The sequence below is a fragment of the Heloderma suspectum genome, chromosome 5 (genome assembly GCF_057233095.1).
Source record: "Heloderma suspectum isolate Gila_16-S chromosome 5, 16-S_ref, whole genome shotgun sequence".
Classification (NCBI taxonomy): domain Eukaryota; kingdom Metazoa; phylum Chordata; class Lepidosauria; order Squamata; family Helodermatidae; genus Heloderma; species Heloderma suspectum.
This window is the reverse complement of record NC_139462.1, coordinates 91,024,267-91,051,201: the sequence shown is the minus strand read 5'-3', so window position 1 is coordinate 91,051,201 and position 26,935 is coordinate 91,024,267. Positions and strand designations below refer to the sequence as shown.

Sequence of the window (26,935 nt, the reverse complement as noted above, 5' to 3'; positions counted from 1 at the left end):
CGCCACAGAGTAGGATCGATAACGAGCTCTAACCTGTGTTCAGTCAGACTCAGCACGAGTTTTCCTCCACCTGCTTTCTAGCAGTCTCCCCTCTTGCTTCATTGCCCTCAGCTCATATGTATACCAAGGAGCTGGACAGGCTCTACTCAGAGGGAGAAGGTGCTTGGGCACGATCATGTCAATCACCCAAGTCATCTTTGCATTCCACAGATTGATCTGGGCTTTGACAGGAACACCAGCCATATGAGCAGGAAAATCCCTCAAAGCCCTCTGGAATCCATTGGAATCCATTAGCCTCCGGGGGTGGACCATTTTAATAGGTTCCCCACCTTGCAGAGGGGAAAGGCTGCCAAGGTTTAAACCTCAGTAGGAAATTATCTGGCCATGACAAGGGGACAGATGTTAATTCCCCCACTTTCAAATCACTATCCTCCTTCCCAGTTGAGAAAACCAGATCAAGTGTGTCCTTTTACATGCGTTGGGCCAATTACATGTTGGGACATCCAACATGTTGGGACAGATCCCCCAGAACCAACATCCTAGGGGTGCGCAACACCAAGTCCAAGACCATCTCTGTCAGCTCAGGCAGAAAGTCTGATGGGTAGCAGGGTGGGCAGTACATCAGCAGAATCCCTAATCTGTCCCAGGTACCCAACACAAAGTACAGACACTCAAGATCTGCACAGAAACCAAGATGTTAATGCCTGAAAAATCTGTACAGGAGCCACGTTGAGTCAAGAATCTCAAGAAAACACCCTGTTTTATAAGGGTTGTAAATGATTTCCTGGAATGAAGTTATGCAAGTATTCCATACACACCACATCTAACTGTTAAACATGCATTAAAAGAATAATATCCCAGCAGTGCAAGGGGTCTGAATTTGTGTTGGCAGAAATAGTCCTTTTGGCACTCTACAGTATGAAACTGCAAGAAATGTTCAATAATTGAGGAGTTGCAGTAAAGCCACAATCTCCTCTGTGAGTCAGTCAAGAACTATGTTTATCCAAGCATACTCAAATTCATCCAGATGTTAACTTCTTGCACTACAGAGTTGAGAAGAAACTTGTGAGAATTCTGCTAAGGACCACATTTAAACATTTACGTTTCTTTGGGAGCTCATTCAGAGAGGACTGCACTCTTATGCATTATACACAGCGGATAAAATCCCAGTTGCACAAGCAGAAAGCATTTCCACTTGTGTGAGGGAAAGGGACAAAGCTTCCTTCTGGCACCAACCCTGAGGGGGGCTTTTCAGAGAGAGCTGTGAGTAAACAGAGCATTCATGCTTGCCACTTGGGTTCTGATCAAAAGAAGTGTACTTTCTTTTCTTCTTGCAGTGGTAAGATCTTTGAAAAATCTGAATGGTAAGGGAGGCTGGAGACAAACAATATTCAGGAAGTTAAAGGTGCTGTGCTAGCAGTGTGTGTTCATCCATTCACTTTTGCCTCTGGGAAACAGGTGTTTCCCATTGTTTCAAAACCTGCAAGATCTGTTTGACCAAAGGCAGTAATGTGACAAAATAAAGGTATGAACACTACGGGAAGCAATGCTTCTCTCGAAGCACTTTCAACTTTTATAAGTATTTATATCCAGCCTGAAAAATGGGTCTTATTTGCCTCATATGTAGTTCAGTCATTTGCTGCATGTACAACTCTAAGATCTGAAATGCATGATGCTGGTGACCATTTTATGTTTATATTTTATGCTTCTTAGTTTGTCAACTCCAATGGAATGTATTTTCCTCTATTTTATATATTTTAAGTGTTTTAAGTACATTTTTATTTTATACATTTGTATATCCCCTAAATTAACACAAACAAAAAAGAGAAATGGGCTTCTCAGAGCACTTGCTTCTACCGTGCTGAAAAGAAAACCCTCTCCTCTCCCTTTTATATTTGTTCTTCTACACTGCAAGTCTTTGGAAAGAGACCCATGTCCTGAACTGGGACCCCAAACTGAAGCCTAATGAATCCCGAGTCCCAGCTTCTCACATCAACAAATAGTATGAAATTGATAGTTTATGTGAATTATTTAAAAAAAAAAACTTTCAGAGCAACTGACATCTCATTTTTGTGCTAGTGCTAAAAAAAAGTTATACTCAATTATCCTTGTTCCTGTCATACCCAATTAGTTTCCAAAATCTGCTAACATCTCAGTTAGAGAAACCGAAGATATAATGTGCATTTACAAGGCAGCATGTGTTACTTTGACATTCAAAGTTATTCAGATTTTCACTAAAACATTTCTAGATTGTAAACCCTTTATGTGGGTAGATAATACGAATATTGCATCACGCATAGAATAGATGATGTTGCTTTGTTGTACTGACTTACATTTTAATTATGATGTTCTCATCAGTAATTGAGATTAGGTTAAAAAACAGGTGTGCGTGAGAGAATGAGAGAGAGAGACAGAGAGAAAATGAGAATATGAATAGACAGACAGGAGACTGACATCCTATACCCATTTACCTAGAAGCAAGTCCCACTGAACTCAATGTGGCTTTATTCCCAGTAGACATGCCTAAGATTTCACTGTAAAAGATCCTCAGAGCAGTGCAGCACCTCTTTAGTTTTGTCAGCTAAATTTAAAATGTTGTAAAACTCACTACTACACTACGTGCCTCCTTGCTCCAGGCACAAGCTCATACTTCTGCAGCCTTTATTCCTTTGGTTTTATCCAAGGCCGTTTGTGATGAACCGAACCTCACTGCCCTGTTCTTCTGAAAAGGAAACTGGACAAAGGACATGGCCAGCAGTGGGAACACCAACATTTACATCTCTACATATTCCAGGCTGACTCTCTTGCTTCACCTCCCCTATGTCTCAGCTTATGTTAAAGAGGTACTGTAGGAATCTCCTGGAGGATGCACGACCAGGTCCTCCCAGGCAGCCAGACAAACCAGGCTCCAAGCCTAGGTGGAAGATAGGAAACTGCCTTATTCTGAGTAGGGATGTCAGAGAATTTCTCCATGAATCTCTGGGAGGCTGAATGCCAACGCATTTAGCCCCCCGAAATTGGTGGAGAAATGGTCCCCCCCCCCCCCCGGAATGGGACTTACCTTTGCCGAATGTCCCTGGCGCTGGCGGCTCCTGGCAGCGGCCGGTCTTCCAACCGGCTGCCGCCGCCGCCGCTTCCAAGGTGAAAAGAAAACACAACAACAAACGTGATAGGCTACGTAAAGATTGATGTAGCCTATCATGGCTAAATTTTCAAAAAACACTGTGATAGGCTACGTAAATCCTTACGTAGCCTATCACGGCTGACTTTGGGGGGGGGAAAAGCACATACGCAAATGGCAGCGCCCATGGGCGCCGCCATTTGCATTCCTTATTTGGGCACGTGTAGTCTACGTAAACATTTACGTAGACTATGGCAAAAATAAGGGCAACGCAAATAGCTTTGCCCTTATTTTCGCCGTAGTCTACGTAAATGTTTATGTAGATTACACGTGCCCAAATAAGGAACGCAAATGGCAGCGCCCATGGGCACCGCCATTTGCATACGTGCTTCCCCCCCGCCAAAGTCAGCCGTGATCGGCTACGTAAGGATTTACGTAGCCTATCTCGGCTGACTGCAGGGACGCAAACGGCGGCGGCTACGGCCACCGCCATTTGCGTCCCAGCCGGCCAGGAGGATTCGCAGCTGAAGGGATGGGGCGCCTCCCCCCCGCCCAGAATTTCGGGGGGAGGGACAGAGCGCCTCCCCCCCACCCAGAATTTCGGGGGGAGGGACGGAGCGCCTCCCTCCCACCGCGAAGCAAGCTGCGGGATGAGGTAAGGGACTTTCGTCCATCCCTAATTCTGAGTCAGACTGTTGTTCCATACCAAGTGGCACCCTCCTTGGTATGTTTCTGTAGGAAGGCAAAAACTTTTTTATACAGGTAGGTCATTGGATTGTTTATGTTGTTGCTGTCTTTTAAAATGTCGATATTTTATACGATTTTAATATTAGTGATGATTTAATTATATTTTTAACTTTTGTAGATTTCTATTTATATGTTTTAACTGTAAAAGTTTTTATTGTTGTAAAGCCGCCTTGAGTCCCAGCATTGGGGAAAAGGCAGGATATAAATAAATAAAATAATCTAGCCCAGTATTGCTGACGCTGACTGACTGATTGACAGCAGCTCTCCAGGGTTTCAGGCAGGATTCTTTCCTAGCCCAACCTAGGAGGTGCCAGAGATGAAACCTGGGGACTTCTCCATGCAAAGCAGGGGCTCTACTAGCTACAGTCCCAACCATGGGGCTCATTCCTCACTTACATACCCCACCTCTGGTGAGTTATTCCTTGTCTCCTGATAAGTAAGGTTTAGTGAGCTAGTTTGATGTTTCATTTGATTTTTAAAGCAACTGACTATTTCGGAATTTCTCTCTGCTTGGCTCTTTAATAAATATATTAAATTGGAAAGTGGAGCTGATTTTATTCTCTTGCCTAGTTTGAGGGTTGGCTTCACCATTAACCTGGCTGTTAAGGCGGTTAAAGGAAACTCTGAAAAAGGAGCCTTTCTCCATATATAAAAAGCATACGCCTGGATTTCCTTGTATCAAGGGAATGAGTTATTAAATGTGAATATCCCATAAGAGTTATTACTATGTGGGTGGTGGCAGCCTACCTCTGAGGAATATTTACAAAGGATGTCTTGCAAACTGTCCTGCCTTGCAGGGTTGGAGGTACAGAGATACCAGTTTGTCACAGTTGCAAATCAGTGACCTCATTCGAAACAGAGAAGAATCTCCCTTGGAAACTTTCACTTACCTTCAGAAAATTGCATCTTGAAGCAAGCTTACTTTTACGTAGTGGTAAACAAAAACAAAACAGGCATTTTCTTGGTATAGCAACCAAAGGTTAACATGCAAGTAGCATTATTTAGTATTACCCTAATTGCTTCCCACCCACACTGAGCACTTGCAGACCACAACAATTTCTAGTTAAGAGCATACTTTTCTCCAATCAGATATCTATGCTAAAAGCACGCAAATTGGATAACAGTGCTGGAAGCATGCGACACTCCACGCTATCTGCATTCCAGTTACAAATAGATTGCGTAGGTGCTGTCCAGGAGACACATCAGGTTTTAGAGTTAGCTTTGGCTGCTGTTTTTTAAAAGAGCAATACCTGTATGAAGGCACAGGAATACTATTAAAAACACCATTCATATTACTGATATCACTTCAGCAGCAACAGCAACTTCTGCTAACGTAGTTACAATGGTATTTTTGTACCACAGCCAACTTGTAAAACAGATTCAAGCCAATTATTTGGGGGGCTCAGAAGGAGATACGTTTTCTTCTCTAAAATGTTAACCACAGTGATTTTTAATTTAGATTGCGCAGAATGTGAACACATATAGGCCATACAGCAAGATACTAATTTAAGTGTGTACGTACACTCATACACACGCTCATACACACACAGTACAGTAGGTTACAGTAAAATCTGGTTTAATTTAAGTAACAGAAGCAATATTCTCAGGCACACAAGTCTCTAGTAATTTTTGTAGACATCAAGCTGATTTTACCATCTGTACTACATCACCACTGCCACTGCCACTGTCACACAGGAAGCAGCCTACAATTATCCAGAGTGCAATATTACCTCATTTAAAACATAAAACGTTAAAAATGTTGAAAGAAGTAATGATAAACTGGCCTACTAAACAATGCATGCTGTGTTTTGCTTCATATGCCTGAAAACTATTCCCCCGTATGTTTATAATGACTCTCTTAATCAGATTTTAAAATGTCACCAACAGCACATTCTTATACTTGTCTACTCAGAATTCCTGTTGAGTTCAGTGGAGCTTACTCCCAAGTAAGTGTGTATAGGATTGCAACCTGAAGGACTTAATTCTAAGTAGACATGTATAACATTGTGCTGTGAATCACTGAACATTCTTCTTTAAACACATTTAAAACTGATAAAGATCAAGTGGTATTTTTTTTTTAAAAGCTGACTTTTTAGAAAGAATATGAGGCACTCTTGGGGAATTCAGATTAAATCAAACCCCATCCACCGCTATACAATAAACTGAATTACATAGGTATACTTTCTAACTTATGTATTACAAAAAACTTTTACTTAATGTATTTTATTGTCCTAATTAATGCGCTATTGGAATTAAATCCTTTAAACAGAACAGAAGACATGCAACAATCCACGTCACACACCACACTGTTAATCCAATTCTAAACTCTAGAATTAGTTTGGTGGTATGATGACAATCCAAGAACGTTGTCAGTCATGTCAGCCAAATCTAAACATCAGAGTAAGTATTCCTCCTAAGAAGGCAATATGGAAACATTTTCATGTGGCCTGAAGAAGTTAAACTCTATCAGGCTTTGCTTATACCAGAAATCACATCAGCAGTAAATCCTGAAATACATTGGTCTTATTTAGCTAAATTGTCCACTTCTGAAACATTTGTGTTTTACTTCACCAACCTACCTACATAGTATGAGACATGCCTATTTACATCCCATACATGTAAGACTTTCCACGCATTTCCTGTGCTCATAAACAAACCTAAGATGTCTTGGTTAGATAGTGAAGAATGAAAGTTTCCACTAGAATTATAAATTCTATTCAGTGTCCTATAACTGGTTTCATAAACTCAAATATCTAAAAGCACCCACTGCTTGAGGAGATTATTAACAGCACTTGTACAAGCAACCAACAGATAAATTTAAGATTGGGTGTAATCCAGTACTTAAGTAATTTAGGACTATGGGAGAGAACAACAGAAGCCTCTAATATAGAAACTAGTTTTATTCATCACACTCAGGTTTTGACATGCTGCAGAAAATAAGTTCCAGCACCTCAAGGCACAGGTAACCAGCCTGCGGTAGAGGAGGGCTTATGGGCCTAGCTATAGCATAATCAGGTCTTCACCTATGTCTGGCTCCTCAACTAGGGAGAGTAGGCAGCAAGGCAAATTTGAGTAGGCTTATAATTGAAGTTAAACTTATAGCATACTTGCTACAAGAGCTGGCCACCAACAACCTGAAACGTATATCCTTTGTTCCTCTCAGAAGCCATCTGAAATGGCATACAGGAGCCCTGAAAATATCTGAACTCAAATCTATGAATTTACCACATGGGCTTCCAAGTGAATTGAGTAGCTATCATCTGAAATGAAATCCATTAAGATCAACCAGCAAGGAATTCTGCTTTCATAGCTGGGCAGAGGGGAAAAAACTTAGTTACCAGTTAACATCATTATTACAAAATATAGTTTATAAAGTGCCAACAACTACACTCTAAAGGCAAAGTTTTGCCTTTAAAACATGCCCTTGTAGTGATGCCCTGATTCCAAGTTCCTTTCAAAAGAGTTTGGCATGGCAAGCAGTGACCAAGAGGACTGGGACATAACACTACCAAAACTATCCCTAATGTTTCATATCTTCTATGGCTATTACTACTGTCTGCCTAGCTTCATATGCATTAACTGATTTGGTAGAGTCATTCCTCTACAGCGAAAAAGGCTGAAACAAAACTGGGCAGTATTCCAATAAAAAAGAATGGTCTGTATTGCCTCTAAACAGCAAGCAACTGGAAGGGTGCAGTCCCACTCTCATGAATGCGGGTGTTATCCTTAAAATGTCCCTGGAACATATTCAGGTTGGCTTGGATCCTAAGATAAGTTCATGAAAGGAGAGCTTCCTATAACTATCTCATTCCCCTTAGGCCCCTGAAAAGCCAGTCTGGAGGGTTGAAGGGATAAAACTTTAAGGATTGCTGGGGCACGGGAGATTCACCCCATATCAGACATAGGTCTGCCCAATTTGGGGTGATTCCCCTCCCTGGCAATCCCCAATAACCCATCCCACATTGCTCTGGAGAGCTGCCTGACCTTCCAAAAGAGGATTTCCGAGAGTGCAGATGGCTGCAGTGAGGAGATGGAGATGGGAAACTTTCCTTCTGTGTACTTCCTTAAGGGTGCAACCCTATGCATGTTTGGACAGAAAAACGTCCTACAACTCCCAGCATTCCCCAGCGAGCATAGCTGGCTGGGGAATGCTGGGAGTTGTACGACTGTTTTCTGTCTAAACTTGCATAGGCTTGTGCCCTAAGTTAACTTAAGGATAAGTTATCTAAGACTACAATCAGAACTCCAATTTTACCTGCTGCTGCCCGATTGCATTTTTAGGTTGCATATTTATTCTGTTTTAAGTATTTTATTCATGTTTTGTGTAAGCTACATTATGTATTTTTTTGTTAAAAGGTGGGGTATAAATGAATTAATTTACTTCTGCATTAACACTCATACGAGCGGTAAGATACCTTCCCAGTGTTCCAAGATGGATGTTCTGTTTTTGTCTTATTATTTGCACCACTCCTTCTATTCACATTTGCCCTAGGCAATCATTTGAAGTGGGGCGGGGGGACGGGACTCTGTAGATATACCTCTGAATTCCGTAACAATCTGATGTGTTGATTTCTCTGTAGAAGCTTTAATCATTTTTCAAGTTGCTTGTTTGGAAAGTTGTTAATCTCTCTCATGACAAGCAAGAGAGAGAATGTGATAGGCATTTAATTTGTCTGGTATACAAGAGTTTTGAAAGAAAGCAGTTTTAATTATATAGAGCAAGTAAAACAGTATAATTTCACTTGGCATGACAAAAATCAAACATAGATGAACACAGCTATATTCCAAGCTGGCCATTTTTACTCAGTTTGCTAATTGGTTATTTCCTAGTTTGATCGTCATCTAAGTAAATCTGATTCGTGCTCATTCTTGCAAAGGAATAGGCCACTTTTCAGGATATTTAACAACAGCAGCAACTACAACAACAACCACCTATATTAAGTCAATTAATTCCCTTAGAAAGTTTTTACTTTCAAGAATAGAAGACCCTAATACTGTGTTTTCCCAATGTTTCATAAAACATGCTAAAAAGGTTCACAGCCTTGCCTCTTTGAACAATATAGTCTATGCTGGATCTCATTAATGTATTAGGTATACTATGATCAGAGCAGTAAAAATAGTATTGATGTATTTTCCTATTGAAGCAACATACCATACAGTGAATAAGGCACAACTGAATTGTTCCAAATGTAACACTTAAAGATTAGTAACATTTGAAATAAACTTCCATTTCCTCACAAAATTAAGTAGAAGAAATAAAATACTTACCGAGCCTTATTGGCAGCATGCAGATCCTGTTCCTAGCATACATTAGCACAAAAAGCCACCACAAGAATAGGAAAAATGTAGGGTGTTTTTTTTGTTTTGTTTTTTTTTACAAAGACTCTTCTCATGAGGATGCTGTATTCAGAGATCAGATCAGCAGTGCAGCAGTAACAGGGCAGAGTTTAGTGACTTTTTTTTCCAGCTGAAGAATTTTCCTGGGACTTGCTGCCAACCCTGCATGAAGGGCTAGTTGTTTGCCAGCAGCATGCTGCCCATTAGCTCTTGCCAAGCCTTTCATGGCTTTTAAGGAGGGATAGTGGCACACAGACGTCCCCGTGTTGTACTGCCACTGCTAGCCCCATAACATTACTTACACTGAAAGGAAAACACAGCTTGACAAACTGAGCAATTGGTTAGCCATTTAGATGTGGGAGGAGCATAGACTATTAGCATTTGATGTTGCCTAGCAACTGCCGGAGAACATGATTTGCAAAAACCTTTGAATCTAGGGAAGTGGAACTCAATATTTCCTAGTTTAGTGGCATAGACTCTATAGAGAAACCCTTTAAACCAGTAAACTTTTTTTTTTGTTGTTCAAGAAGAATCACCACAGCAGTACTTTTAGAAGTATAGACTCTTTTATATAAAATTATGCACAGGGTACAATGTTTTGAGTGTTAATAGCCTCTTAAAAGTGGCAAAATATCAAGATTCAATTGCTCAGTAATGAAAAAGGTCACACCCATTTCACTTTCCAACATTAAAAACCTCCAGTAACATACCAACTAGAGCTGTGATCTTAACCACACTTATTTAGAAATAAATTCCACCTTAGTATAGAAGTCGACTTTTATAGTGTCTTCAATAGAACATAAATTGAGAACATTTCAGTTATGCATGTGTGCTCTCTCTCTCATTCACTCACTGTCACACACACACACACACACACACACACACACAGTATATGTACATAAGACTCATGTCAGCAGCCAGTAAGTCTAAGCATCCAGTTTTTATTCATCTCCAGCACTTCCCCAATTTGGAACCCTTTAGATATTTCGGACTTCAACTCCCATAAGCCCTAGGCAGCACAGCCAATGGTCAGGAACCCAGGGAGTTGTAGTCCAAAACATCTGGAGGTTACCATGTCAGGAAAAGTTTATCTTCAGCTTATCCCTCTCCCTGCAATCATTGTGAATGGAAGGAATTCCTAAAGATGATATACATGTACGTTGTTTATAATCTCAGATTCAAGCAAAACAGACATTTAAGATGAGTTTGTACTACAACTGTCCATTCAAAATGGTCAATTCCTTGCGGGTGTGTACACACACACCTCTCTCACACCCTACTAGTTTAACAGTCATCCCCTCTCGCCAGAGAACCCAGGGGACTGTAGTTCTGTGTAGGGAGGTGTTGGGTATCTTTTAACAATTCCCAGGACCTTGAGTGTAAGGCAGGACTACTACAACCACTCAAATAATCAAAGAGTGTGTAGCATAGGTAGCACCTAAAGCTTTCTTACGCTTAGCTAATATATCCGATGAACCACTTACCTAGATAATATCCTACATCAGGGACCTCATTCCAAGAACCATTAAAAAAAGGCCCCATTCACATTTACCACTAATATAGTAATGGGGAACATGTGGCTCCCCAGATGTTTTTTGACTGGAGCTCCCATCAACCCTAGAAAGCATATTTAATGGTGAGGGATTATGAAACTTGCAGTCAGTAATATCTGGAGATCCACGTGTTCCCGTCCCTGCACTAAGGACATGGGAGCCATGTCCCCATAGGGCTGCCTGCTACTCCCTAGTCTTAAGAGTTACAGTTTGCAATGAGAGACAGGAAGATGCCAGAGTACATGAAAGACATCTAGAATATCAAATTGCAAACTTCAAATTCTCCTTTATATAGGAGCACCAGCCATGATTAGAGTTTCAGCTCAGTTTTGCTTTCCTTCATACTTAACCCAGCTTCTTCACCACTGCATTTTATGAAGGAGTACCTTCACCTACTAGAAGTGCTTGCTTTATGCATTTTGATTACAAAGTCTTGAAGTATTTTGGTATAGCCACTAATATGTTATTGAAGTTTTTAAAACAAAGTTTGTTTAAATGGGTTTCTTTCTTATCGAGACAGAATAGGTATTTACGCATTTCAGGGTTTCTACAGAATCATGTTCAGCATCTAGATTTGCTAGAAGACCACCATAAGTGGGAGGCCAGCAAGCCAAACCCCTCTCTGAAGTAGCTGCTGGCATGCATGGTTGCAACAATGCCATTCCATCCACATCCCTCGCAGGGTTGAGGAGGAGGAATTATCCCTCTGATGGCCTCCAGTTGCTGATCCCTACTCCAGGGAAACACTTTGGTGTCCTAACCCAACAGCCTTCTCCAAACTTCGCAAATATGTCGTACTTTAAACAGACATCAGATCTGAGTATAATACTTGTAAACTACTTCATACAATTGCAAAACATCAGGTGTTTCATCACAATTTCTTCTTTAGTATCAATGAAGTCAAACTGATACTTCATAAGAACAATTTGTGTGGATAAAACTTTCTCTAGCAAGTTTATAAACAGGGCTTCATTTTGTAGCATGATAGAAAGCTTGTTCAACCAGTTAATTTTATTACAGTTTAGCCAGGTTGCTCCACATCTACACTTAACCATGGTAGCAGAGTCAAAAGAACACAACTCAAGTTGTTCTTAAATCAGAGCCGGGGGCCAGGGAGAGGTGGAAGGAAAATAATGAGTATTACAAGCTGCCTCACTATAGACACTGCTATTCCCTCATGTTGTATATAAATAACTGAACAGTATTAATAGTAGCTTTACTCTAACCAGAGTCTGTTATACACAAGTCCTAAATATAACTTACACTAGTGTTATTGAGTGACCTCTACATAATTTCTCTCTCATCAATATACCTAATCTAAGAAGTTAGCTTGATGTGACCACAGTGGTGTCTCCTGCAGTTTTTACTTTAATTAGCTCCCCACTATTGAAAATCAAGCAAGTGCTGGCTTGATTTCATACATCATGTAGCTACTGTTTCCATTTTGCACTGATTTTCTAAAGCCAACAAGCTTTGTTGATGCCATCAGTTACCCTTATGTCAAGGCAACCTTTGCCACTAGTAGAAATATCACCAGACAGATAATGAAAAGCAACAGTTGACAAATCTGGTGCCCTAGTAGGTACAGTACACTTTTTTCACTTCATAGGAATTGAGCAACACAGATTAGACATCTTTAATCTGGGCCAGGGTCCAAAGACCGATTTCGGCTCATGCAAGGAGTTTGCACTAGCCTGGAGGATCTTTCTTTTTCTTTCTTTTTTACATTTTACCTTCCTTTGAACTGCTCAGTTTCAAAACTGTTTGCCATGCAAGGAGTGGTGGTAGTGGTATTTGTGAACATAATTCTAAAGCCACCTCTGACTCAGTGAACTAGTTTTGAGTTTCTTTGGATTCTGGTCACAGTTTCAAATTATCCTATTCAATATAATTAAAATCCCTGATGGACATTATGCATTCAGTGCACACATTTCCGCATAAAATCCCATACTCATCTTCATATACACCTTCTGGGAAAAACATGGGGTGTGGAACTTGGATTTTTTTAAAGTGTTTTCTTATTGCTCTAAATATAAATCTGCTAGTAGATAATGTGGACAATGTAACAATATGAAACATGCTACTTGATGCACATTAGTAATGTTGTATTTCCTGTGAAGAAAGCAAAGAGTATCAACTACTACTTCATCTGGCCTGAAAGGAGTGAGGCCGGACTAATGACCTTAACGACAGAACCTCTTTAGCCTTCTGCAAGTATGTTGGTAATGTCGACATATAGGACAGAAAACAGTTCGCATACTGTTTCAGAGTAAAATATTTGCATTTGCCTGAAGACGGACAGCAAACAATTTAAGCCTGATGATAGCAAGTTGGTACTGTTTTGAATGGTTGTGAAGTCTTTTTAAAAGTGAGCAGAAGCACCAAGAGGTCAAATGACTAGAACGGAAAGGTAACAAATAGAGGAATCCTATGCATGTCTCCTCAGAAGGAAGCCCCATTGAGTTAAATGAGACTTACTCCCAGGCAAGTGTTATAGGATTGCAGCCTAAATTGGACTGAGATGGGGGGGGGGGAGTGCCTTAGTAACAGAGATAGAATTGTCAGAGTAATGAGAATTTGAATTCCTTTCCTACAAGTGAAAAAAGATTTCACCATTCATCTTTGAGCAAGAAGAGAACCAGACAAAGAAGTCAAGAGCCAGCTAAGGCACCAAGCATGAAAAATAAATTCAGGAACCAGAATTTGCAGCTCCAGGCAAAAGAATGGAAAAAGTTAACAGGAACAGGCATGACTTGCTATGTTTGATTATTAATCATACTCGTAATTCCTTTAACCCTATTTCAACAAGGTATTCTACAATTTTTATGAGTTCCACAAGAATTCAGACAAAGAACTTTGTTTTACTAGTTTCAGTTTACAACATTAGCTAAACCTAGTTTTCCAAAAATTCTCTTTCAAAGAACATGCGAACAACACTTGCTGGGAAGAAGTGATGCAAACTGCCCTCCTCCTAACAATTTTACTGTACTATTCTGCATTGCGCTTAGGATGCAAAATTGGAGAGAAACTACTATAATTCAGAAGCTGGAAGTCTAGTAGCCTTCCAAAACTGAGAGGGAGGCATCTGTTAGGAAGTGAAGAGGGATAGGAATATGGACAAGATGTACAGAGTTTAAGGACAACTACAGCCCCTCCAACTGAGAGAGGACTGATGAGTTGGGTGGATGACAGGTTCCTCTGTGCAAGAACTAGATGGCATCATAGCAACAGGGTCTTTTTTCTGGTCTGCATCTGAGTTTTGAAATAAATAGCTTTGTACCACCTAATTTCAAGTTTTGTCCAAAATTATTTCATTTTATTGCTACTAGTAAAGGATAACAGAAAATACAATACAGGGAAAGTGTTAAGCTCTCAGTCCCATTTTTATATGCTCCAAATCTTCCTCCTGAAGTAGCCTACTAGGAAAAGCAGCCATTGAGCTTTTGTTACATGCATGTGTATGCAAAGTGTAGTTAGATCCCTACTCAGGGCTGGTTCTCACATCACTGGAATTCTCAACAGCCCATGACTTGCAGCTAAATGTGTGAACTACAATTCCAATAAATAGCACTGTGTTACCAGCGGTGAGCAATTTGTGATGGGCTTATTTATACCTGCTCCCATCAAGCTACAAGCAAGATTCTAGAACATCATTAGGTCCTTCCAAGGGTCCCAGCCAGAGGTATTTTCCAGCCCTGCTCCACTTAGTTGGAGATGCCAGTGACTGCACCAGGAACCTTTGGCATGCGGTGCCCCCTAAAAGGTGTGACCTGCCTTAATTTTCCACGGTGAGACTAACCACTATCTCCTATTTCCAGCTCAGTGCTCTTTCCTGCCGACAAACAAGGGAGGTCACAAAGTACAACCTTTTTCAAGACTGTGGAATTGCTTACTTATATAGCATCAAACTCTGCTTTATAGCCCAATGTAAGTTTTATTTAAATAAAAATTTTACAGAGCTCTCTCAGTCTGTGTTCTTCTCTTCCCTTCAGGCCTAAGAAAGTGGGTGTTGCTCTCAACTAGTTCCCGGTTCCTTCTGGGAAGCAGAACACACTCAGGTTGTTTCAAGTGTCTCTTTCATTTTGTTACACACCCCTCTTCTCCAGTTGTGCAAGCTTTCTTTTATGGATAGTAGTGGCTTTTGTACAAGACAGTTTTATGTGGAAGGAAATTCATAGATGTTAAGTATCTTGCTCCATGTGGGATTTATGGAGCTGGGAAGGTTTATAAGGAATAGCAGCGCTGTGAAAAAAGTTAATCTATCCAATATATCACACACTATGTAAAAATTAGGGCAGAAGAATGTGTCTGTTGCACAGTTCAGTTTGAAAGATATGACAATGATCTTTGTCACAAGACATTTTTCTAAGGCAAATCATTACAAGAATGGAAATGGAAGTTCAGTACTCCTGAATGACGAGTCAATGGCACCCCTGACTCTAACATCAACAATAGTGTTGATTATCTAAAGAGTAGTGGCCCAAAAGAGATTCACATGGATGGTGCCAGAATGCAAGGGGGAAAGCGCTAAAGTGAATGGACCTGAAAAAGTTAGCTGTTTTCAAAAGCAATGCTTGAATCATTTTTTGAATCTCCCATGTCCGTAATACAGGAATTTAAGAAACCTACATTGGCTAGAATGTACATCTGATTCAGTAAGCAGAAGACCACAGTTTCCCTCATGTTAACATTCTGTACCATTCCACAACCGAAAGTATACTTCTAATCACACATGAAAATGCCCTTTGCTTTAAGATTAGACAATTAATCTTATATGATGGAAAAATGTTAAGTTCTATACTTCTAAGTTTTGTGCTGTGTATACTGCATGCACCTTTTGGGTTGATTATTAAGAAAATGGCCTTAAGGACTTTAATTTCCAACCTTAAACCTCCACACATCACCACTTCAAGTTGTCCCCACTCAATTCACTCGAAGGGGGATTTAATCCAGTAACATGATTCTAAATCATGTGCTACTAACTTTACTTTAAATACACCATCTTTTCTTTGTGACAGGTTTACGGTATTATCCTATTAACGTCAAGCAACGTTTCGCAGCTCATAGCCTATCCCCATCACAGAAGAGAAGCTTCCTAAACCAAAGTAACATGCCATAATATGCAGCTTCAGTGCCAGATCATTTTGTTAGATCTCATCACTTTCAAGCACTGGTCTGTAAGATAACTTCATGGATGCCGTGCATTCTGCTAACCATAAGTCATGACTGAAGTCACAACTTTGTCAGAATGCGGGAGTTCACATTTGTATCACTTGATGCTTGCAACATAAAAATGATAACTTGCATTATTAAACAAGTGATCAACCTACACAGACACAGCTTTCATTATATCTTTCAAGAAAGATAGTTCACACATTTAGGCAAGAGCCATGGAGTGATGTTCATAAATGTACAAATCAGCCTCAACTTGTGTTGAAGGTTGCTTTTTTATCAGCAGCAACTTTATCCAAGTAAAATGAATCCATTAAAACCAAAAATGTAAGCAAATTTTCTTTGCTACACTGGTTCTGTCTATTTATTCCAAGTGTATTCTGATACAGTCTTAAAAAGATGTCTCTGATTCAGAATGAACTACTGCTATAGGTTTCGACATATTCAATAAATATTCACCGTGAAATCTCCAGGAACTGGGGAAGTGTACAGCTACTACTATACCACCCTGATGGTCATCAGCACTTCATTTTGGAACTACCCTTCATAATAGGGAGGAGATTTAAAACAAAGAAGTTTCTGAAAGAAATAGTAAAGGTACAATTAAATTCCATTTCCAGAAGATTCATTCACAGTCTTTAAAGCAAACAGCCAAAAGGCTTTCCCATTATATCTCAGCAAACAACCACCCACCCCCAAACCTTGTGCTCAACCAGGACTACAATTTATTGCTTTAGCTGAGCACAGCCGACTTCACAACTGAAGCAGGAAATTATTATTTTTTATCTGCTCATTTTAGAAGTGTAGCTTATAAACGTCTGGACTGCATCCATGCTTGTCATCAACTAAATTTTAAGTTCTCATAGGCTTAAAAATAAACTTCTAAAAAAGCACACAACTCATATGAATACTTCTGTCATTTAATACCGCATACATTTATTTCAGAAACATAAGAGAAACTTGTTTGGTCAGAACCTAGTCCCAGTGTTTTCAATGGGGCTTTCTTCCAAGTAAACAAGCTTCGGCCTGTAGCTTCTGACAGGTCACCACTAACTCTCAAGCATGACATACAGAGAGTGAATTGTTTAACACCACAACTAGAATACAGGATTTCCCATACAAACAACAAATAAAAATAACTGTGTGTGTGTGTGTGTGTTTGTGTGTATGTGTGTAGGCTGATGATTCATAGTTCTCCTACCTTAACAGATTCTACTCACTCTTGCGTACATACTGCAATAGAAGTTTATGAAACATCTGTTATAGTGTAACCCGATTTTTTTCCAATAACTTTACAAGTGATGCCTGGAAAATGTTTAACCCAGTGGCATTTTATATGCCAGCATACCAAAGCAAGGCACTTGAGGATTTCATCAGCTTATTCCAAGCAGTTGAATTTGTCCTGTGCATTTCTTTAGCAAGTATTTCGTTGCTCAGGGCATGCTTGGTTTAAAAAAAACGTTTTTGATCCTTTAATTTCTTAGTGAGCCTCAAGAAATAATTCACACCCTATCTTTCCTTGGCCGCAGAACAATAGTATCAGATTTGAAGTGAGTGCCCTTTCCAGTTTCCCAATCTTTGCCAGAAATGTTTTATATAAATAGAAACAAATGGATGTATAAGCATTCAAAGCAACTAAGAATTTGTCTGAAGCTGATGATCTAACTACCATCCCAAGTCAAGGGGTGTGATAGTTACAAGTTAGTTTTGAAATTTAAGCAGTTGGCATATTCAAAATTATAATTTAAAATTTAAACTCCCTGTTAAAGGCAGTGATTTTCAGCTGCAAAGTTATTATTTATTATCAACATTTATATACTGCCTTATTTGCTAAAAAGCCATCAAGGTGGTGTACAGCAATTTAAAACAATAAAACCTTAAAACAGTAAATATAAGAACATTAAAAGCAGTAGATGAATAGAACATAAAAACTACATAATTTAAAGGGCTAGTTTAAAAAGATTCATATTCATAACCTTTCTAAAAGCCAAGATAATGAGGACCAATCAAAGTTCTTGAAGGAGCATATTCCACACTTTGGGAGCAACACAGGAGAAAGCCCTCTCACCAGTACCCAGCAAATGGGTCTCTGTGGGTAATGGTGCCCTCAAAAGGGCTCCTCCTGCATATCTTAATAGCAGGGCATGTCCATAACAGGCTGTCCTTTAGATAGCCAGGCCCTAAACTGCTTAGGGTGTAATCCTATGGGTTGCATCCTCGATCGTAAGCCCCCAAACTTAGAGGCTTATGATCATCCTATGCAGGGTGGGAGGAGTGGGAGATACAATTACCATCCTGTCCTCCCGCCCTGCATTTTTTGCTAGATGGGCTTTTTTGTGGGAGAGTGGGAGGAAAGGAGGCTGGAAAGGCTTCAGGATAGCTCGTATCCTGGCCTCTCCAGTCTCCTCCCTTCCCTGCCCACTGAAACACTCCCTTCTCCCCTTCTCTAAGGTCAAGTTCTTGACCTTGGAGAGCAGCCAGTGTGGTTTTTTCTGTGCTGGCTGCCATGAAGATGGGAGTCAGAGCTCCAATTCCCCCCTCTGAGTCAGAGCGCTCTCTGCTCTCGGAATCTGAAATATCCTATGGCCCCTCAGATGCTGTCTAGGGGCCACAGGATTCCTCCCTTAGGGGTTTAAAGGCTAAATCAACGAATTGAGCCCTGAAAGCAACTGACAACCAGTACAGGTCTTTCAACACCAGGAGCCTAACTGCTGAATTTTACACAAACTGAAGCTTCTGAGAGCTCTTCAAGTGCAACCCCACATAGAGTGCATTACAATAGTCTGAACGTGATGTCACCACAGCATGAAAAACGGTTGCCACTTCAGACCAGTTCAGGAACAGTTGCAGCTGGTGCACCAAGCATAATTGCACAAATGCAGTCCTTGCCATTGTCATCCCCTGAAGATCCAGGGACAGTGAAGGATCAAGGTTCTTCTAAACAGCATTTTAAATTCACAAATGCCTTGTTCATTAAACTATGGACTTCTGAAGATTTTTTTTTTTTTGCACACTAGTATTACAACACTATTGCAAAATAAAAAGAAATAGCTAGCTCTCGAGACTGCTTTAAAACTTTTGATACACTTAGGTGGGCTCTTGGGAACCACACTCATGCCTTGAAACATCTATGAAACATCCATCTATCACTGTGAGATGTAGGTAGGACAAGACTCATGTCCCAAGTTGACACCCATGACTTAAAAGCACTTCATAGTTTCCTGACTTTACTGGAAATGTGGGCAGTCTCAAGTCACAATACATTAGCAAGTCACAATACATTGAATTCTGAGGGCTTTTTTTTTATGGGAAGGATTAAACTGCAAGACTAATCCAGTTATGCTTTGACAGAGGTTCCCCTCAGGTCAAGGCTAAGGTCCTTGTCTGTGAGGAAAATAAGGACCATGTAATTAGGGTGGAGGGAGGATTGAAACAGACAAAGATTCCTGTGCCTATTCAACATTTCTTTTCCCCAATGTAATGTTTAACAAGAGACGCAACCCAAATAACTTCTGCTATTGCTGAGCATATATAAAACATTTAACCACTTAAGATTTGTTGTTGTTTTATGCAGTCAATGTGTGTCTCATAGATCTGTTTGTTTGACCAAGCTTTCCCCCAAGAAAATACCAGGCCTGATGTTTTGTATAATGAGTTGAAGAACAAATAAGTAATTAACTGGTAGCTACTGAGAAGATGAAAAACAAACTGGAATTCTCCCCACTCCTCCGCCCCTTACAACCTACTCACCCCTTGCATGCTTTACCTTTTACCTTCAACTATTAAGGTCAAACACCAATTTTGGCAAAGACCATTAAATGAAGAGGCAAGTACTTAATTCAAGTAAATGACATACCACAAAATCGTTATTTTAGAAGCAACTCCCCAGCATTTAAAGCTACACGTTCCCTAAGCATGAGTAAAGGACCAGATGTTAATATCTTCTCTTTTGCACCTTCCCCATTGAACCACTTACCTACATCACTTGGATGTCTGCATTTATTTATTTGATACTATCTCCACCAGTAATGTAGCCAAAACATAAATTAGGATGAAGATCACATTCCAGATATGATTAATACAGTCTAGACTGTAGAGACTAACCTCCCCTACCTACAAATTCACAAGGTAAGAACATAAGAAGAGCCCTGCTGGATAAGACCAAGGGTCCATCTAGTCCAGCATTTTATTCACATAGCGTCCAACAGCTGTTGACCAGGAACCCACAAGCAGGGCATGAGTGCAACAGGACCCTCCCACCCATGTTCCCCAGCAACTGCTGTACATAGGCTCACTGCTTCTGGTACTGGAGGTAGCACATAGCCATCTAGACTAGTAGCCACTGATAGCCTTTTCCTCCAGGAATTTGTCCAACCCCCTTCTAAAACCATCCAAATTGGTGGCCATCACTACTTCCTGTGGCAGCGAATTCCACAGTTTAACTATATGCTGTGTGAAGAAGTAATTCCTTTTATCTGTCCTGAATCCCCCACCAATCAACTTCATGGGATGATCCCAGGTTCTAGTATTTTGAGAAAGGAAGAAAAATGTCTCCCTGTCCACATTCTCCACAACATGCATAACTTTGTAGACCTCTATCATGTCTCCCCTTACCCTCCTTTTTTCCAAGCTAAACAATCCCAGCTGTTGTAACCTTCTCTCATAGGAGAGAGGTCAGGCAAGGAACCCTGTGATTGAGCTGGGCAGGCTATCAAAGCACTACTACAAACATCTATGGAAACTGTGGGATGGAAAACAGCACAACTCCTCCCCACTTTTTAAAAAAAAAAACCTTTGTTTTTTAAATAGTAGACTTTACTATTTTCCCAAAGTAATTAAGGGTGCAATCCTATGTATGTTTAGATAAAGAAAAGGCCTACAACTCCCAGCATGCCCCAGCCAGCATGACCTTTCATTCTAGACCAGGGATGCAACTTAAGTGCCCTCCTGACCTTTTGGACTACAAAACCTATTTTCCCCTGCCAGCATGACCATGGGTAAGGGATTATGGAAGTTGTAGTCCAAGAAACCTGGAAGACTCCAGGTTGCCTACTCTTGTTCTAGACCAGGGCTCTCCAATGTGGTACCCACGGAGACCTCCAACAGTGCCCACAAAGCTCTCCCCTCCCTGTCCCCTTCAAAAAACATTTTTTTTAAAGGAAAAACTTTAGAAAATGTTAGCGCCGTCTTCTTTCTCTTTCTAGCCTCTAGCCTTGCTCTTTCTCTACCCATTCACCTTGCTATTTTCCCCTCCATCCCAGCCTCTAGTCTCACCCCTCTTTCGCTTACTTTTGACTAGCTAGGCCCCCATGGCAGCCATTATGTAACTAGCCATATCTTCCATGGGAACCATTTTGTGGTGGTGCCCACAGCAGTTTCTCAAATTCCCAAATGTGCCCACGGGTCCAAAAGGGTTAGGGACCCCTGGTCTACACCACTGGTCTTCAATCTGTGCATCCCAGCTAGTTGGTTGCATGACCACATCTTTTTGTTAGGTGTTGTTTTTTCAACATCAAAATAAAAAGATGGAGAGAGAGAGAAGGGAGATGAAGACAGACAGACTGCTGTCTTTATATTGCTAAAATATTGAAAGACAGAACCCAAGTCTGACAAGGGACTATTGATCTAGACAACTTAATTACAAATTTTATATCTACTGCATATCCATTTAAGCTTAATAAATTAACACTGGAAAGTAATGACCATCTCAGTCCATCCCAGTGTACTACAATATGCTGAAGCTTAACTAAAGGGACAACTCCCTCTCTGAAACTGCAGTCAAGTCATTATTCCCCATTACACTAACCATCACAGCAAGGCAAAATGCAAAGCAAGGATGGTTTGAGTTAAGAATGCAACTGTCTGTGTAGGAGAAAGAAAGGACATCTCTACTGGATGTGAAAGAGCTGGAGTACTACTTGACTGTTTGGCTTGCCTGACAGAGACAAGCATTTCATTGCTTCTCTTGTAAGAAGAAGCAAGCATGCAGACGCAAGCCACTTGTCTCGGTGATGGTTTCATCCAGATGTTCCCATGACAGACATTCCCAGTTTGGTTCACAATCTTGTCTTGCAGCCATATGCAGGTCACCTTGGAGTCTCCCCTCCCCCAACCGTTGGGAATTCCACTTTTGGTTTAGCAGTTCTGGTTTGCTCCAGTGTGAGAAAGAGAGAGAGGTGGGGGGATTAAGTATTGTTGCTGGGCACTCTAAAGGCAGTTTATAAATATTATCTTATAAACATCCTGTAGTGGCTATCAATGTGACGAGAAAACCTGACATTAACCTAGATGAGAGGAAGCAGCACAGAAGCAACTTGATGCCAGGAACGAGGGGTGGGGGGGAGAGAGAAAGAAAGAGACTTCTGACTGCGGTGCACTGAAAGGACCTAACCCTTGTTTCTGGCTCAGAGAATTTCATGGCTAGGGAAGATTAAGACAGAACATACACACAAATTTGTCTAAATCAAGTTCCTGAATATAAGAGAGAAACGCAAAGAAAGACAAGCGGGATTCATAGTACTATGATACACAAATCTTTATTTATTCCTGCATACTCAAATATCACACAGTTCTAAACTTGCTTACGCTAATATCCTGTTTGGTAGTAATTGCCACTAAAATCAGTAGGGAGGTTTTATTATTCTGTATGGCACTTTTAATACACAGAATGTTTTGTGTTCATGGTGGCATGCATCTTCACAACCATCCTGCAAGAGTAACAAATTACAGCACAATCCTGTGGATACTTACTCAGAAGTAAGCTCCACTGAGTTCAATGGGACTTAGTCCCAGGTGTCATAGGCTTGCAGGCTTAATAATCTCTTTTTACAGATGAGAAGTTGAGGCAACCCAATTTGAAGTTGTAAACAGAACTTTTGTCTCTCAGATCCAAGTTGAGGGGCATTTACACACTACAAACGCATTTGAACCTCTCTCTCTATGCATATATGAGAATTGCTAGAGTGGGATAAAATGCAAGAGACACATTTTTAAGAAGCCAGATGTATGTTCTAGCAGATAGAGGTTTTACAGATGTGCCAAGTGTAGGAAACGCCAGGTTGTAGGGAGCTTTCAGACAGAACGTCTATAAACCAGGCTGAAATGTGAACCTCTGGTTGGCCAGCGCATACATTATTTAAGAGGAGATATCTTCCACATTCCACTTCACACATACAAAAAGGCGTACACAAAAGGCGCTTTCTAACGTCAGCTGAGACAACACCTCAACTCACTATCCTTAAAGTGAGTTCTTAAAGAACGTATATAGGAGGTTTGCTGTCTGAACTCAGAATTAGGAAATTTTGATTTATGTTTATAAGGCAGCAACAGCCTACCAGGTCTGTTTCCAGTTTCCACAGGCTTTGCAGAGCAGGCGCAAATGGGATAGTAAAAAGAGCCCTTTGGCCTAGCCATAACATCCTCGCCAACTTTTTCCTTAAGCGCCCGGCCCCGATTAAAACTGGGGGAGGAGAAGGGAAGCCACGACCTGGGTTATTAGCGCGCGCGCGCCTGCCGGTATGAATATTCAGAATTGCTGCTGTCGATGACGACTGGGACATGAGACCGTGCAGCCGAGGCCGAGAGCCAAGGCGCCAGAATCCCTCTCCACAATAGTAGCCCTTCGCAGGCTTATTATTATGCTTTGCTACAGAGCGCCGCGCCGCAGGAACAACCCAGGCTAGCAAGCCGCGCCAGGGAAGCAACCAGAGAAAAGACGGGACGCAGATTTAACTCTCAGGCAAGAGACAGAATCCCAGGTCCTCCTTCCAATGAGAGCCCCCCACCGCCGCTGCCGCGACTCCTATTGGCCCAACCGTGTCCTGAAGGGGGGGACGGGACTCAGACTATCCCCTCCCAGCTTCCCGCGCCAACTTGACAGCAACGACAAGTCCCCCCGCGCCTCCAGCACAGAGCCAGCCTTTCCCCTCAGCGCCGAGCCTTTAAAAAGTTCTCGCGCTTAAAGTTCACTAGTCGTCACCTTGCCACGGCCCCAAGAGCTGTCCCACTGCCTTCTCGGGAGCAACGACGCCACGCGCATAGGGCAGCACCAGCCGCCGCCGCCGCGGGCCCGTCCTCCCCCCGCCAGCGTCCCCTAAATTCAATGCCGAAGTTCGGTCCTTCTCTACCACCCGCTGCGTCGCAGCCCCACAAAAGACCCACAGGACAAAAGGGCAGCCAGAACGTTTCCCTCCCTCTCAGCCCAGGCTAACGCCTCTTTCCCCTTGCCTCTCCTCGAGCCTCCTTCCAAAGCACAGCCCTGCAGTGTTTCGTTACCTTCTGCTCCGCAGACTGCAGCTGCACCAGGACGATTCGCCTCGCGCTGCTTTGAGAGCTTGTGAGCGAGCGCGCGCGCGCGCGCGCCTCGCTCTCTCGGAATTGGGGGTTGGTTGTGTGTTTTTTTGGTCCGCTCTCTGCCCAGTGCGCGTGCTCAATACCAGCCGGGACCAGCCAGGCCGATCTTCTCTCCTTCTTGTGCCTTGAGGGAACCGCAGCACCTGCCTTCCCTGGTGACGTCACAGCATTCCTCAATACCTGGCCCGAGCTAGAAGGGGAAGGGGGGGTGGCGGCTGGGGGACAGAGAGAGAAAGAGAGAGAGAATGAATTTCTTTTCCCCCAACAATAGGTTAGTCAGCCTGCAATGCTCACACACTCGTGCAAATACGAGAGGACGAGGAATACGTGCCGGTAGCCGGTCAATGCGGCGGTGTTGGTCTCGGGACTAGAGCAGGATTTAAATAGAAATATTTTGTCCTAAGTCTCGGGACAGCCCCTGCTAGGCTTAACACCCGACGACCGTGTTGCCAACTTGTTCTCCTTAGCGAGGCTCTTGTGCCTTCAACGGCTTTCCGGACTAGCAGCATCTTAGTACAGCTGGGGCTTTCCCCACCATCTCCACGTTAAAAAGAAAAAGAAGAAGAAAAGCCTAACTTGGTAAATTTCTACTGAGTAAGGCAGGTATTAGAGGCACAGGAGTGCTCACTCAGGAAAATCATATTGCCAACTCCACCAGGGGAATTGTGGTAAACTACAACCAGTCCATTCCTGTGGTATGGTTTTGGTTTACTGACATAAGGGAATCTGAGATCATATTGCACGAAGCTGGTGAAGATGTCGGGGGGGGGGGAGCACCATTGTAAAATGAACAGGGCAACAACAGACCACAATTCTTTGCAGGTGCAGTAAAAGGCAATGTTTAAATATATCAAATCATCCAATAGAATTCATAAACGAAAGCAGAATATTCCAATCTGACCTGTGCTTTGCTGGCAATAACTCAGTTGTGCACTCTTGTTCAGGTATTAAAGCTGCAACCCTATCCCCATCTACCTGCGTAAGCCCCACTGAAATCCATGGAACTAACTCCTGAGTATACAGCCATGGGACTGTGCTGTAACTCTTTTTGCAAGACGCTTTCTTCCAAGGTCAGGTTCCTAACTGTAATGGGAATAAACAGCCTGGCCCAGTCCATGTCCACCTGGAAGTAAAGCCCATTGATTTCAGTGGTACTTGGCTCCAAGTAAGTAAGGGTAGGATTATAGCCTAATATGAGGATTGTGATGTACTTTTCATATCTTAACAGGCTATCAGAATGATTCATAATGATTCACTATTCTAGCCATAACAGATGATCATGAAGAAAATGGTTTTGGAGCTTTCAGGTAGACTGTGATGCACGCTAACTACTAGTGCCAATTTTAAAGATAATCTTACAGAATGGAACTAATCAGACAATAAACACACTGAAGCTGCTGTAGGCAGCAATGGTGGCTAACAGTGCGATCCTATTCATATCTACTCAGAAGTCCATTCCATTGAGTTCAGATAAGTGTGTATCGGATTGTAGTTTAAGAGAAAGTCCCTGCTTTGAATTTTGCCTTTGGTATGAACTCGCTTGCTGGCATAGACAAGCCATTATCTCTCAGCCTCAGCCTCCCCATCTGCAATATGAGGAATAATAATACTGACTTACCTTGCAAGGGTTTTGTAACCAGCTAATGCATGTGAAGTGCTTTGAACACTTGAAAGTGCTATTCAAATGTTAATAATAACTTATCATTATTCCTAAAGGAACTCACCCAGTGCAGCTGAGCTCAATGAGCATTCAAGAACTCTCTGAGTCTGTGTTTGGGCTCAGGATGTTGCATTCTAAGGCTGCAATCCTAGACACACTTACCTGGAAGTGAGCCCATCTAAACCCAACGGGACTTACTTAGAATCACAGAATTTTAGGGAAGGGACCTTGGAGGTCATGTAGTCCAACCACTGCTCAGTACAGGATGTACAATGCAAGATTGTATTGTATTTGTAAATTACTTTTCAGCCCACCGGTATCCTCAAAGCAACATTGCAATGCAATAAATTAGAACAGAAACAAAACATTATTTAAAACAAGTCAAAAACTATATTAAAATCCATTAACATCCTGGCAAAATGGTAACGTTTTAACTGCAGGTCTAAAATTCAATAAGAATGCAGCAAACTTGACTTCCCTTTTGAGGGAGTTCCACAGTTTTGGTGCTGCTATAGAAAAGGCCCTATTTTGTATACCCACCAAGCTAGCTTCCTTGTATGAGAGCCTACCATCTCCTCAGGCAATCTGTTCCACTGTTGCATAGCTCTTACTATTAGGAAATTTCTCCCAATGTTTAGCTAAAATCTGCTTCCCTGGAATCTCCACCCATTGATTCTAGTCCTGTGCTTTGGAACAGCAAAGAACAAGTCTGCTCCATCTTGTGCATCACAGCCCTTCAGATATTTGAAGACAGCTATCATGTCTCCCCTTAGTCTTGTTTTCTCCAGGCTAAACAAACTGAACTCTAAATTTCAACCATTTCTTATAGAAGTTTATTTTCACACCCCTCACCACCCTGGCCATCCTCCTCTTCTGAGTGAACATGTATAGGATCTGGCAGTCAACCTTGACCACCTAAGCTGGCAACATGCCATGTGTGTTTGGTGCTATGCTATTCCTAGTACAATTTTGACACTAAATAGTAATTAGCAG

General features: G+C 41.6%; 1 protein-coding gene across 2 annotated transcripts in view; it reads right to left on the bottom strand.

Annotated features, from left to right (window-relative positions):
- The window catches only part of MTUS1 (microtubule associated scaffold protein 1), a 140,814-nt gene extending 116,491 nt beyond the window's left edge, over window positions 1–24,323 (bottom strand). The window contains exon 1 of one of the 2 annotated variants that reach the window (XM_084856662.1): window positions 24,205–24,323. The gene's annotated coding sequence lies outside the window, so the exon portion shown is untranslated. The remainder of the gene's footprint in view (window positions 1–24,204) is intronic. The other variant, XM_084856663.1, reaches the window with a different exon arrangement.
- Between the last annotated feature and the right edge of the window lie 2,612 nt (window positions 24,324–26,935).